The sequence below is a fragment of the Oreochromis niloticus genome, linkage group LG3, assembly GCF_001858045.2.
Source record: "Oreochromis niloticus isolate F11D_XX linkage group LG3, O_niloticus_UMD_NMBU, whole genome shotgun sequence".
Lineage (NCBI taxonomy): Eukaryota > Metazoa > Chordata > Actinopteri > Cichliformes > Cichlidae > Oreochromis > Oreochromis niloticus.
This window is the reverse complement of record NC_031967.2, coordinates 74,969,631-74,985,466: the sequence shown is the minus strand read 5'-3', so window position 1 is coordinate 74,985,466 and position 15,836 is coordinate 74,969,631. Positions and strand designations below refer to the sequence as shown.

The following is a 15,836-nucleotide window of genomic DNA, read 5'->3' as shown; positions in this document are numbered from 1 at the left end:
ATGGAGAATGACCGAGCTAAGATCCTGTGGGACTTCCAGATACAGACGGACAAAATGGTGGTGGCTAACCAACCGGACATAGTGGTGGTAGACAAACAGAAGAAGACAACCGTAGTGATCGATGTAGCGGTTCCGAATGACAGCAATATCAGGAAGAAGGAACACGAGAAGCTGGAGAAATACCAAGGGCTCAGAGAAGAGCTCGAGAGGATGTGGAGGGCGAAGGTAACGGTGGTCCCCGTGGTAATCGGAGCACTAGGTGCAGTGACTCCCAAGCTAGGCGAGTGGCTCCAGCAGATCCCGGGAACAACATCGGAGATCTCTGTCCAGAAGAGCGCAGTCCTGGGAACAGCTAAGATACTGCGCAGGACCCTCAAGCCCCCAGGCCTCTGGTAGAAGACCCGAGCTTGAAGGATAAACCGCCCGCAGGGGCGAGATGGGTGTTTTTTTTTATATATATATCTTTTTTTTTAATTATTTAGACCAATAGGCTGTACCACATCCCTTTGTAACACCATTTTGTTTCCATTGCACAGGACAGTGAAGCAACCCTGTCAGATGACTGCGGTTTGGAGGAAGTCCCTGTAAGTGCATGCACAATTTGGCCTGAATTTGTATCTACTTGTGTACTTTATGTGTTTCTGACTGCAGTATGATTTGCAGGCAAAGAGGCCGGCAGAGAGGCCTGATACAGAGGTGGGCAGTCTTGTAATTAATTTTACTTCCTATATGACATGTATTGACCGTTAAATGTTGTCTCTACAATTGAAACAGGGTGACATTCGTTTGCTCTATAAGAGAAGTCTCCAGCAGAAAATGGAGTATACTGAGCTAAAGAAACAAAAGCTTCTAGGTGAAATTGAACTTCAAGCTCTAATGAGGCAAAAAGTTCAACTAGAAATCGAGTTGCTTCAAAAGGGATTTCAGAGTAAGTAAAAATACACTTTCATACAGAGCACCATTGATGACCTTGCGTGATACAGTATATATGATTTTTTTCCCGGCAAATGATGACTGGCTTTTTTTTGATGAGACAGAAAAAGATGCTCAAATAAATTTCCATGAGAAATATGTTTGGTCATGTTTTTAATATTCGAAATTGTGTTGCACAATTCTGTCCCGTGCAGCTCTGCCACTAGGTTGGTCCAAGTGCACTGGCTGGAGGTCATCATCAGGCTGCACCTCCACCACAGGAGTCCGCTCCTTTCTGATGGTGGCAATGTTGTGCAGTACGGCACATGCAACAATAATGTCACATGCCCTGTCAGGTGCAACCCTCAGACATTTCAGACACTGAAATCTTCCCTTTATTTGCCCAAAGGTCATTTCAATGCGTGCCCTTGTCCTGGCTAGAGCTGCATTGTAGCGGGTCTGTGGCCCAGGTTTGGGGTCAGGGAACGGTGTCATGAAGTACTGCCTGCATGCATAACCCCTGTCTCCAAGGAGAATCCCATCGTAGGCGCCTGTGTAATGGAGAAATGCTGTTATGTTAGGCCCAAAATAAGTATGAAATATCAAAATAAGTCTCTTTTCCTTACCACGCTCAAATAATGTGCATAACCCTGACTCTCTGAAGATTCTTGAGTCATGCACTGATCCGGGCCATTTAGCTTCCACATTTGTGATATGGCACATAGAGTCACACACCATCTAAGAGATTTCATTTTATGTGAACACACTCCTTTTCATTATATATTACCCTCTACAATATTAGTATTACTCACCTGCACATTTATACTGTGAACCCCCTTTCGATTGACAAAATCCCCTTCATTGGGGCCTGGGGGGGCCTTGATCGCAATGTGTGTGCAGTCTATGGTACCAATCACATTAGGGAAGCCTGCGGACAATCGAGCTATAGTTACAGACATCATGATTGCATCACATTCATTATCAAATTTATTGTACCTGCAATAGGAAAAAAAAGCCCTGTTTGACAACCTGTGGTCTTACGTGGCTTGGAAAATCCACAAACACACCCAGGGAATGCTTGAGTGCCAGGTATACTTTGCGAATGGAACGGCAGACAGCACTTTTGCCAATGTTCTCTGCGTCTCCAACAGCGTACAGACACGTGCCACTCGCAAAGAAACGGAAGGCAATGCACACAGTTTGTGCAGTTGTTAATGCCCGACTACGGTGAGTGGAACTCTTAACATAGGGATCCAAAAGTTGGTTAAGTAAATAATACCCTCACGGGAAAATCTCTCTATGAGCACACTGTCATGCTGAGCTAAAGGATCCTGTCTATCCCGCAATATACGCTGAATTCTGAAAACTCTCCTTATCAATCTTGCACCTTCCGCAATGGGTTGCTCGCGTACAAACGGACAGGACATGGCTGCGACAGACTTCCCAAATCCACCTTCGCTTTTATAGCCGTGGTCTCTCATCTTGATTACACGAAGTGTTTTTCTATTACTACTCTAAAATATGAATTACATCTGAAATAATCAAATACTGCATTATCTTTAGTTACATTGATAATATTTATTTATGGGCAAACAGTGCAGAAACATTGCTGTTGCTTTCGTATAAATGCAGCGGACATACCTGAGTGGCCGCGATCTAATCCTGTTTACATAAAGTAAGCCTGCTCCCGAGCAGGTTTACGCTTACGGATCTGTTGCTATGACAACAGCAAGTCCCGGATGAGCTTTGGAGAACCGAACGATCCAAGATCACGCAAAATCGTCAACAATCAAATCCAGCTAACTTACTTAGCAAGGTATGAAGAACGGACCCGTGAGAGCTTACCTGTAGACTTATGATGCATTCAGGGTCCTGCAGCAGACTGTCAGCTCTACGGTACAGGGGGGGGGGAGGGATCCTTCAGTCACTGCAAAACTAAAATCTGCTGCCACCAGAGTCCATTGAAAAATCTGTAAATTCAAGAATTGAGTAATATCCCAATACTACAATACCATCATGGAATACACATCATAAATCTTAGTTTACACTCATGAATCATGTTGTACCCATTCGTAGTTACAGTTTGTTGTGCCATTCAAAAACCATCATGGCTCAGTAGAAGCTCTAAAGTCACTCTGTCAACATGTCAGCACACGAGCTCTCACATGACTGCTTCATCAACATGGAGCTCTGAGTGTATATTAAAGGATCGTTGTGTGAAAGAGGCTCTAACACAGCTGACTGCAGCCTTTAGCTGTGAGCACACAGCGTCTCACATTTACATTCACTTTACTGTCAATTACACTCAGTAACTTTAAACAGCTGCTGTGGTTCCAGGACTGAGCCCCCAGTGTTTCAGGGTCCAGTGACGCCCCTGATCAGGTGTAAGATATCTGGTATCTGACAGAGGTGTCACGGTGTGATTATTTTACGTGTAGTTGTTTTTTTTTCTGTGTAATAATATTCAAAATTGCTATCAATACATTTTTCAAAAAATGCCTCTCTGTGCAAAATGGGTTCAAAAACATAAACAACTGTTGGATACTGTTTGTCCGTGATTTGACCCGGGGGAACAAAAACAAAAAACAAAAAACCAATTCTGCAGGGGAGACCTACCTTGGCACTTGTGCAGGTGAAACCAAAGGACAGATATGCTTCATCATATTTTCTAGTCTTCGGCTTAGAATGAAGTTGGTTTGGAAACCTATTCAGCTATGCTTCCTCTCCTGCTTTGCGTTTCCGTGGGCGCTTCGCGCTAGCAGTGTCCAAGCGTTTTGTTTTTTTCCTTTTCATACCGCGCCCCCCCTGCCATGGCTCTGCGCCCCCCCTAGGGGGCGGGCCCCACACTTTGGGAAGGTCTGGCATAACTATTAGCCTACAAATCCATCTTTAGTTTCCTGCAGCTGGTCTTTTGGGTTATTGTCTCCCCAGAAACACTTCCCTCGTGCTTTTTCTGTTTTCCTGGATGATGTTCTAGGATGCCCTCTGGACCCAGTAGAGGTGGTGAGTGACAGGAAAATGGTGGCTAAGCTGTCATCCCTGATGGACAACATCTTCCACCCCATGCAGGAGACTGTGACAGCACTGAGCTGTCATGGTTGGCTGTGTGGCAGGCAGGCAGGCAGGAGAGGTGGATCCAAAAAGCAGGACTCAGACACAAAAGTACAACTTAAAGCGCAGCTTTTATTGCTGGGAAAACCTCGAACTAACTAAACTCAGCAAAAGACAAACAAAAGTCTGAACAGAGGAACTGAGGACTGAAACATTAGAAAACAAATACTAAACCTGAGCTGGAGACTAAACACTAGGAACACGGGAGCAGAACACACAGCTTGTAGAGGGTACGACGCGACACTGAGCAGGGGCAAACACAGGTCTTATATACACAGGGAAGTAATCAGGGCTGACGAGACAGGGGGAACAAAGCTGCACACACTAACATGAGGCACACTCCTTCAAAACAAAACAGGAAACCATAAACCACTAAACAAAGACGCAGACACGACACTGAGAGACAGACTAGACACTAAACTAAACCTGCAATAAACATGAGAACAGAAAACCTACGAACTAATCCCTAAACAAGAATAACTAAAACAGAGTCATAATCATCATTATCATCATAACAAGAAAAGAATACAAAATGCAAAAACACACCAGAACAGAACAACTCAAAATACTGGGTCAAACTGACCCAGAACTGTGACATGAGCAGCTCCTTCAGTGGCTGCAGCACCCACGGTGTGGGACGGAGAGATTTCACAGGTCTTTCCTCCCCACTGCTGTCAGACTTCACAACAAAGACTTTAACTGATCAAACACACACATCCACACATGTGCAATAACACTAAGTGCAATAATCTTTTCTGGCATCGTTGTATTTTTACTCAGTTGTATATAGCATTTGTATTCTATTTTATTTGATTTTATATAGTATTTTATTTTATTTTATTTTATTCTATTCTATTCTATTGTGTACAGTATCTTATTGGTATCTTACTTCAGTGTTTTTCTCTAATTTTTCTATGTAACTTTGCTCTGTCCACTGCTGTAACAAAACAAATTTCCCACGTGTGGGACTAATAAAGGTTATCTTATCTTATCTTATCTTATCTTATACACATGTGGGTTTGAATGCTTCTCAAACTAAAGCATTGCTCAGTTTGGATCACAGTTCAGTCACTAGTCTGAGACCAAGTGCCACAGTTTCATCATCACTTTGTAAAGAGGGAACTTCATCTGACACATTTTCACCCCTTTGAAGTGGAAATGATGCTTTCAAGGAAACACAGAATGGATTTGCCTCCACAATAGAAACAGCTGCAGACTGAGGATCTTGTTAGAGGAAGAAGAAAGTGAAAAAATGGAAATTTCATGTGATTTCCATGTGTTGCTGCTCTGGACGATGCCCTGCAGAAGCTGATACAATCTCAAAAGAAAATCTCCTGGTACTTTTTTTTCTTTGCTGTTATTTATATTCATTATGTCCATTATAATGATGAGCCTCTGATATTAACAAGCACTTTTTCATTGTCACAGAGAGGGAAACGTTGTATTTTCTGCGTCACTTCCTCACAGCAAAGATATTTGTACTGATTCTGCAGGTAAACTGTTGATGGGACAATAAACACATTTCACTTTGTAAAATGTTCTGCAGAGAGGTTGTGGTTGCTTCTTAGACTATCATGACCTGGATGACTGAGCGCAGACACGTTCTGAAGGAAGGGCTCCACACTTATTGTACTGCTTATTGTTATCTATCTAGTTTGGTTTAATGTGTCATTTACAATTTATAAAACATAGAAGTCTTCAAATATATCTGCAGTGCGTGGTGTAAATTCAATGATTCAAGCTGCAGTTGGTTGTTCATCTTCATTGAAAGATAAATATGAATAAATGATAATAATATATAATACAATAAATAATAAATATCATGTGATATTGACATGTGTTGTTTGTATTATCTGTAAATGTCTTTTTGAATGTAAATGCTTTGTTCCAGACAGACAGGTTTGCTTGGACAGCCGTGTAGCGACTCCCCACGGCTGTAACAGAGACTGAAGAAGATTGTAACAGAGTCCAACAGTCTGCAGAGACCACCACAGTCCACCGTCTTCACATCACAATTTCAACATGTCTGTAAAGTCTCCTTGCCCTTCTACTCATGCCTTGATGAACAAGTAGGTAGAGTTCAGAGCAGCAGAAGAAAAGCTCTGACCCCACTGTGAGATGGATACTGTGATTCATCACCTCCACCAGCAACACACTGACCTGCATTCATCCATAGATGACACTCAGGACCCTGGTTCCACAGCTGTTCTTGTTCACAGCTGCATACAGTTAGAGAGGAAACTGTATAATGCAATGATGATGTTCCAGCGTCATGTTGTTGCTCCTCCTCCACATGCTTACCTGCCACAGTTTAACTCCGCCTCTCAGACAGTCATGTCACCTGATCGGCATGTTTTGCTGTAAGATGACGTCATCATGAGGTTGACGAGGAGGGCGAGAAAAACTAGTTTTGTCCTGCAGATGGCGATCTTGCACCGTGTTCAGAGACACTTTGATGATGCTGCTCTACTCAACTTACTTTAGCCTGGGTTGGACTCTATATGAGCAGCTTCACTCTGGTTTCACTGTTAAATACACTTGTTTGATTTCACTTGTAAAAGTTGAAAAATAAATATTTTAATGCAAAATTATTTGTTGGTACATTATTTGAGGGTCAAATATCTTGTTTGATTTGAGGAATAAACTGTTAAGGTGGAAAAAATGAATCAGGTTAAAATACTTTAAATCAGTGCAGATGTATAATGTAATTTAACATGCTGATAATGGTTGTAGTGGGCTTGTAATGTAAATGTGATTAAATGTGACATTAATGGTGACGCTGCATAAACCTGATAAAACAGTTCTATTAGTGGGTCTGTGTGATCAGCATCAGTGGGTTAAGGTGAGGCCGTGACTAGTAGAACGTCATGTTGGTGTCTGACAACACATGAGCCAACATCAGACTCCGAGCGCTACGATGCTAAAGATCAGAAGATCCAGTGTGACATCATCGTTACCTGGCAACAGCAGCCCTCATCTGACTTTATTGGAGGATATTTACAGCAGCAACACTGTTTAGTTTGATATGACGGATCAACAACATGCTGTGATATCCAGTTCATCTGTAATAGATACTGGATCTAATCTGTGAGCAGATATTTGATCAGCTTATTTATAACTGTACTAGAAACAAACACAACTGTGTTGGTGATTCATGCAAACCTGCATATCAGCCTTTGAAGGTTTTGTAGTATTGAGAACAAAGAGGTTGTGTTAGGGCTGAAAAGCCCGACTTGTTCTCCTCTGCAGGTCATCAAATGCACCACAGAAGTTTGTGTTTGCACAGCCTGTATATGTTTGATGGCTTTATTATTCTCTGTTCAAAGACAATAAATGTGGAAAATGTCTCATGTAGTATCAGCTTCATTTAAAATGACTGCAAACATTTAGAGAACATGTGCTGCTGTTTGTCCTACATTTCAACACTGAATGAACCCTGAAAACGTGATGGCAGGTGGCAGATTGGAGTCCACATGAAATATCGGCTGTATGAAGACTGGAAAATATAGATGATACAAATATGCAGCCAAACATTTGTGGACATGGATAAACTATCTGATCCAAAAAGCAGGAAGTGACACAGCTAGAAAATGAAAGTGTGTAACAGCTACACAGCAAATTCAAAAGTGTTAAATGTATTGGTGTTAGTAGTCTTCTTGCAAAAGTAGAGTTAATTTTACTCTTAGTAGAGTCACATTCCTTTAATGTAACTCTGAGGTGTAAAATTATAGTAGTTAAAACCGAGTGTTAAAAATGAGTGTTTCTATGTCAAATCTGGAGGTGTTACAATGGAAACATTAACTCTTGAGCTCTTAACTCCGAACTCCTAGAGGGGCAATGACACTAATAGAGTAAATTCACAGACTCCGCCCCCAGCACTCCAATCGAAGCTGAAGTGAAGCCGTTTCGGAACATTTTGCTCTTCATATTTGAGTTTGCCATGCTTGGTAAGTCATTTTTTCAAAGATTGTTTCACTAATTATTATTAGCTTTTACTTCTGTGGCTCTTTGGAGTTGAGAAAAAGCTGTGTGAAAGGCATTAGGCATGTTGCTCGGTGATAGCATAATATTCTGTTTTAGCTAGCTGAAATGTATTGTTTGCGGGCAAATACTACAGCCTCAGTCAAATTTTTGGTCAACTTAAATACACCTAAAACAATGTCTAGAATGTGAAATGTTGGTATAACGGTGCTACTTGAAGCCTGAAAACGATCTCCCTAAAAAAAAACAAAAGAAAACGAGCAAACAGCAGTAGCTGCTGTTTGCTCGTTTTTTTCTAAATATGTCCTGACTGGGTTCTACGTTAGCATTTTGATCCCTCCAGAGCTTTGTGCACACGGTTTAGGTAAAAATGAAAAAGGTTGAGGTTTTAAATTTAGTTCAGTATTACCTGTTGTCTGTGTCCTTGTCTTTTGGGAAAATACACAAGTAATGGCTCAAAAATGATTCCTTTTTTTACTGTGCTGCAATTGATTACCGGATTATTTGTGCAATTAATTAGTGTCAACTAATTTTTAATCAATTTTTAATCAATCTCCACACAGAATATGCCGTGAATATGAAGGTGGAATATGGGGGAGAGCAGAAGTGCGTTGAAGTTCCACAAAGTGATGAATGAAGGACGTGCATATTGTATTGAAGAAATAAGTGATGAGAATGCTGTTATTTATTTGCATTTACCAGCTCACCTATGTCAGACCTTTTGATAAACAAAATTCTAATGAAAGTGAGAACATGTACATTGTTACATCTTTCAGAAAATGTTTTGCAATTGTGGTGCACAGTTCAGAATAAATGTTTTTTAAAAACCATTGAATCTTTTTAATGTTTATTTCCAAAGGAATTTCTAGAAGTTCAGAACAGTAGAATTTCCACTTTTTAGAATTAATTAGAAGATAACTCTTATGTAGTTAAACTAAAATACTCTTTGAGAGTTAATATATAAACTCTTAACACCTAGTTAGCATTAGTAAGTGTTAAATTATCAACTCCAGATAGATTTGGTGTTTAACACTAAATCAGAGTTAACTTACCAACTCTCCAAAAAGAGTTAAATTAACACTCTCTGGTGTGGACCCATATAGACACTTTAATAGTGTTGAAATCAAATCTGACAGTGTTAATTTGGACATGCTGGATTTGCTGTGTAGAGTCAAATGTAATGCAGAGTTGAATCTGCACTTGGATCCATGTGTGAAAGGTCCACATGTAGTGTGCAAATTCCCTGCTGACTCAGCCTCAGAATGGTTAGAGGCAAGAATCAAGCGCACCCAAATGAGCGCATCATTGATCATGTGCGCATCACGCAGAGGGAGAGTGGGAGTGAGAGACGAAAGGCGCAGAGACAGAGCATGGGAGTTGTAACGCAGTTTGTGTGATTCCGTGTGCGTTAATGAATCTGTAAGTTTACCTTTGTTAACTGGTATGATAATAGTCATAGTTGTTTGTGCATGTTTCAAGCTAAAGTTATGCCTCGGTACACTGATATCACGTTAGTAGGTTTATTTAATTATTTAGTTAATTTTCACTAAGTTCATACCAGTGGTCAGAATCTCCTCCAATGATTACATCCCGCGGTTAAAGGATTTTTCTGTTGTTTATTGCTTACTTTAGCTGTTGTTAGGATTGCCAACCGTCCCTTAAAAAACGGAATCGTCCTGTATTTAGAGACAAAAGTACACGTCCCGTATTGAGCTAATAAGGGACGCACTTTGTCCCATAATACAGTGAGAATCAAAAGTAGTCTATAAATGTTAATGGAATTAACGCTTTGTTTGAAAACATAATTCCCAGCCCCTCTCCTGCTCTTTGACCAATGAGCTGACAGCACACCTATGACAATTCGAGTATGACAATTCAGATTACCGCTTATCTCATTGGTCGAGGAAAGGTCGCTTACGAGAAAATACCGGAAGACAACAGATAACCACAACAAGCAGCATGGCCAACAGGGAAACAAACGCCGACACTGCGGTGCAAGTCTCGGACGACAGTACACCTAAAGCTGGGCATACACTGCACGATTTTTTCAATCACGTTATTCAGCTCCTGCTCAAACTGCACGATTGACTCGCAGGGGTTATAAGTTCATAGGTCACGATGCAGGGTCTCACACTATACGGCCCGATGCTCTGATGCGACCTGAGTGCTCACACTGTGCGTCCATAAAATGAAGGTTATAACAGAAAATCTGTCGCTCGCTCTCCCTCTCTGTCTTTCACTCACACAGACACTCACACCACCACCATCAACTTTGCTAAATTGCTAATGAAAAACATTGATCAGGCAGCTGTGATTGAGCAGCAGTGTAAATCCAACTATTTTCACGGTTGTTGTGGTCGTGATAATTTTGTGATGCCACATCGAAAAGGCTCGGATGAGCTTTCCAAAGTTCTACAAGTTGTGCCTCCATCACTTGTGTCCAGATCACACGCTGCACAGCCGTGCTGCTCCGTCTTTTTCACCGACATTTACGTGTTTGGGCGTGCGCAGTGTGACCGGCTGCGGTGACACCCTCACGAGCGATTGATGATCAGGAGCTGGTCGTGAGGTGTTAATCGCTTCTCGTTACCCCACGTATACTACACGATGCACGATGAAGGCCAAAATCGGGCAGAACACCAAAAAGATCGCACAGTGTAAGCCCAGCATTAGAGCAGCAATGTTTGTTCCCCTCAGAGAAAGAAAGAAAAGGCTGCAAAAGTACTGGGAGGAATGGGAAAAGGAAAACACCTGGCTGGAAAAGTGCACGGGTTCCCCGAGCTTTCACGCCCCTCATGTTCTTCATGTGCCCACCATTAAAAGCATGCCTATGGAATAAAGTGCGCCGGCACACAGTGCAGTGCGCTTTATAGGTGTTATCCTGGTTTGTTTTTTAAACCCTCTGGTTAAGATTAATATGGGCATGTGCAGTGAATATCAGCGCTATGTGGCCAGAAGTGTGATAATATAATTTATTTTGTGTAATAAACAACTGCAAGGATAGATGATTACAACAAATATATGACTATTACATAAAAGTAATACATAGATGAATAATGATGATGAGTTATGATGCGTAATCATGGGAACAAGCGGGTTTACAAACGGGAGCAGCTGATTAGCATTAAAAAAGCTGAAATAATACCTCAACTAAAGCCAATTGTACTAAATGCACTAAATGTGCACTGTTACAAGAATGTTTTTCGTTCTATTGTTTTCTATTAATTTATATAATTTTAAGTTAAGCAGGACAGAGTTCTTTTAAAGAAAGATTTACTTATATTCTCAAAAGTTAAGCATGACAGGCTTCTGTTTAAGAAAGAGACCTGTTTTATTGTGTTGATGTTGTCATTTTGAGCTAAAAATAAATGGCTAAATGATCATTTGTTTCCCATGTGTTCATATCACAAAGAATATGCATCTACTTAAATCAAATTCAAGTTAAATGGTTAAGAAAAATAATTTCACACACAAAAAAAGAGCTACAAAATTCACCACACTGGCAAGGGTGAAGACAACTGGGTCGCCCGGCCCTGGCCACGAGGTGTCCTTTATTTATTTTTCAGGGAGTTGGCAACCCTAGCTGTTGTTAGCTTGCCACATTCTTGCCTTAGTACTAGCAACTGGGAATATATGTGCTATTTAGCCAACTTGTGGTCTTACGGTGACCCCTTGTGGACAGTGTAAAATATTGCTGTGTCTTAGTAGATGATATGTTCTGATTGTTGCTTAGTTATTTTTGACCCTGCTAATTATAGTATTACCTGTTTCTGTTTCCAGAAAACCATGCTTATAGTCACCTATACTGCATCTGCTACAGTTATAAGTTCATATCTGGCTGCAGCACAGTTGGATTTATCCTGGCAAGCCCTGCTGTAACCAGTTCTTCTGTGAAGCTTAATTAAAGACAGTGAACTAAACTCCTGGACTGCTGCAGTCTTTCTGACCGAAGACTTAGGCCAGACTTGTATACCCAGCACCTCCAGTATATATATATATATTCTACATGTAGGGATCACATGAGTCCTGATGTTGGTCAGTGCAGCTTGATAACTCCATCTACTGTGGCTACATATACTGGGCTGGTAGCTCCATAGTGTTGCAAAGAAACTATTCAATGTGCAAAGTTTAAAATCAGAGGCTCTTCTAACACAGGAGCCATGTTGAGTTTAGATCACAGCGACCACCGGCAGTCTGAAATGGAACGAAGCCCATTGACAGCCAGCAGGTCTAAACAGGAACGCAGCCATTTGTATGCGTGGCAATGATGTGGCTGCAGCTGACACAGGATTGGTTCAAACTAAACATCAGACGCATTTCACAGAGTTCACAAATAAAGTCACGTTTTTATCTTTGAAGATCATCATAAAGTAGAATTGATGGTCCAGCAGACAACAGCAGGAGGTTTGAGCCCTTCTGATGCAGCAGAAACAGGATTTGGAGGAAGATGTTAATAGATTAGAAAGAATTGTACACTGTGAATCAATGCAAGTCTTTCTAGATAGACAGATCTTTAATAATCCCTCAGGTAGGTTCCTCTGGGACAGTCACAGATAGAGACTCCAATTCTGACGTCATTTGAAAGTTTTCATCACTCGTCATGTACACAGATGTTAATTCTACATATTCCTAGTACTGAACTCTAAATCAATATGAAGAAAATGCTCCTACTAATCTGCATATATGTTGATATCAAATCCTTTTCCAGCACATGGATAAATCTCTATAAATCTTTCAGTCTGATCAGAATGGGCACAGTGTTGTTATTGCAGCACTCCCTGATGTTTGAAAAGCTAAATGTCCATTTTAAAGTGGTCGTGTGTAGGATTGTGTTTCCTTCCTTTGTGCAGTTCTTACAGTAAACATGTTTGAATGTTTCCTGTTCCCCTGATGCTTCTTCCTGTTGGATAAAGTTGGTTTGAATAACATGTTCTTATAGGTTTCAATGAACTTCAAACTGTGATCCACTTACAAAACTGTCTCATTTTATTGGAACGATCATCTGTAGACATCTGTAGCACTGCCTCAGTTCTGGATGTTTCCACAGACTCCTCTGTGCACCTAAAGAAAAGGTCAAAGGTCAGCAGCACATGTAGTTGGGACAATTCTTCATTTACAAACAACAGTCGCACAAACTCTACAATTATTTTCCTCCAATTACGACTTTTCACTTGCAGAAATGGTCCTGTGTGATTTCTAGGCTGTGATATAAAAACTAGTTCCTAATGGCAGCGATTCACTCAGTAAACATGTGTTTCCTTCACCAACCTCACACACAGATCCAATAAGATCAGGAAGTGGGCAGTATAGTACAATATGTGTTATTTTGTACTGTACTGCCCAAACTAAAGATCTGCTGAAGTGTTGGAAATGATTCAGATGTTTATTTTGGACGATACAGCAGAAGATCAGACATGAAAGTGGAGATAACACAGAAGACCTGCAGCAAAGGGTCAGAGGTCAGACTGGGCCACGTGATTCAACAATGAGCCAATGATCATCAAGTAGTGACTAAAGCAGAGCCCTGACGTTCTGACATTTATCACACAGTTAGAACAAATGTCTGCTGATGACTTCATCTCATGAAATGACTGATAGATGTCAATTCATTGATCAGCTGAGCTGCTGCTGCTGATCTTCATTGTGCACAGAAACATTCAGCTTGTTTCAATCAGTAAATAACTCCCACTACTCTCAGTTTGAACTGTTCCCACTCAAAATGCTGTCAGAACAATGATCATTGTAGAACTTCACAAACATCACGTGTTGTTTTCCACATGTAAGATCAGCAAACATACAGAAACTTCCTGTTGCCACACACGGCCTCTAAAATCTCTTCCACGCTTTCTGTCTGAAGTCCACTCTCTGTGTCGGATCCACAGCAAACAACAAGATCTTATTAACGTGGTTTTCAATGTGTCTCCTTCCAAAAAGTCCAACCAATGAACAAATGTGTATATTTGTGGAGGCCGAACAAAAGCATGACACATTTGTCTGTTTCTATAAACTGGTGTCAAACACAAATATGAAGAGTTTCATTGACAGACTCCAAAATGCCCCCGCAGTGAATCACAGGGAAATCCTACAGTGTGGCCAGAGAATCTTAATGGCTCCAACATCAACACATCCACAATGTTGGATCCAGTTCTACCTCACAGAGTTACTAAGACACACCCTCTGCCAGCATTACAACAGCTCCACCTGCTTCACCTGCCTCCTCAGCCTCTGTACACCTGAAGAGAAAAGAAAGGCTCCAAAAGCTCAAATCTACAAAGGATTCATGAAGTTTCATCCAACAATAACATGTTTGCCTTCCACAGTGTGCTGTTAGACACCACTGTACCTCTGCCATTTCAAAAAGAGCAGCTTGGGAACATTTTGGCTCCAAACACTTTGTGTTTAACTTCCTAATCTTTGTTTTCTTTGTGAACAACATCTGGAGCTTTTTGACTCATAGAAACATCATTTTGTTCTTTAGATGACAGCAGATTGGGACTGAATAATCAATCACTATCAAACCAATAAAGATGCTGATTTTACAGGAACTTTGTTGGAGAAGCTGGAAAGACATGAAACTGGTGGAGATCCCAAACCAGTTGATAGTGCTGATTATTCCAAATAAAGCTGTTTTCCATTTGAGATGAAATGACTTTCTGTCCTGATATATAATAAAGATGTTGGTTGTTTTTGAGCCCCTGTATTAAAAGTAGATCCAGTTTAAAGTCAGCTTGAGTTTGATGTCTTTATGTCAAAGCTGCTCATGATGTTGAGCTGCTGATGGAATAAAAACAGTGAAAAATCTGCCTCAATATAAAAGCATGTAGTCCAGACTTAAATGTAGCCTATTGTTAGCTGAGGTCCACACACAGTGTTTGACAGTGTAAACTGTGTGAAAGGGCTGCTGGTGGAGCTCACTAGGATGAGCAGGTGACCATGTGCCACGAGGTGGAGAGCAGCTGGCCTGGCTTTGATTCTGACCACGCCCCCTTTCTCTCTCCCTCTGCTTTGCTGTCACTTATCTTCACTGCTCTGTCCAATAAAGCTGAAAAAGGCCCCAAATCAAAGAAATCTGCTGCAGCCTCTGAAATGTCTTCTGTTTCCTTCCAGAGGCCGACGGCTTTTTCACCGTCAGCCCATCAGACAGTCCAGTAGCATTTATGATGATGTCATGATGTTGAAGAGACTGCTATGGTGGCCTCCCATGACCCCCAGCCTCATCTACACTGAGATGCAGACATTTGAAAACATTCAGCAGACAACTGAATAATAGTCCAACACAACAGTCTGTGTACAGACACACACTGACCTTTCATAGAGTCAAAGGAGTCAATCAAACACAGCTAGTTGAGTCATTTCTTGTGTGAGTCTAAAGTGAATCTAGTATTTGAAAGTCCACTTCCTGTATTTGTTGTTGAAGACTTCTTCAGCTTCTTCTCAAGGACATCAGCTGCTTGTTTGGCAGCAGAGGCAGTTAAGAAGCTTCCTGAAAAACACTGAACAGTGAGTTCACTGTGGCATATGACAAATTCAGCTTTCTATGTGCAAATGTGTCTGTGTCAACCTTTCAAATGCTGTTGAATCCAAAACATCAGCGGCTCCTTGGCTGCTCACTTCATGCACTTCTGTCTTTGTGACAGTCCAATGACATCACAGCTGTTTCCACCCCCAGTGTCTCAGGACTGGACACCTTTAAACATGTGGAGGATCAAACAGCCGTCCAGCTAAACATACATGAAACTATCAAAGCTGACAGTCATTCCAATAACATCTAATGGTACATATATATAGACACAGGACTACAAGGAAATGGCTCTCAGCATCTGGCTGTGGAA

At 41.1% G+C, this 15,836-nt stretch overlaps 2 long non-coding RNA genes and 1 pseudogene across 2 annotated transcripts; 2 read left to right on the top strand and 1 right to left on the bottom strand.

Annotated features, from left to right (window-relative positions):
- Positions 1-1,086: 1,086 nt before the first annotated feature.
- On the bottom strand, positions 1,087-2,339 carry LOC112846536 (putative nuclease HARBI1; annotated as a pseudogene).
- Positions 2,340-7,896: 5,557 nt separating this feature from the next.
- Positions 7,897-8,825, top strand: LOC112846556 (uncharacterized). Its single transcript, XR_003219563.1, has 2 exons — positions 7,897-7,970; positions 8,568-8,825. It is a non-coding gene; the product is annotated as an uncharacterized LOC112846556 (long non-coding RNA).
- A 415-nt stretch (positions 8,826-9,240) lies between these two features.
- On the top strand, positions 9,241-11,910 carry LOC112846553 (uncharacterized). The gene is made up of 2 exons (XR_003219560.1): positions 9,241-9,423; positions 11,785-11,910. It is a non-coding gene; the product is annotated as an uncharacterized LOC112846553 (long non-coding RNA).
- Positions 11,911-15,836: the final 3,926 nt, after the last annotated feature.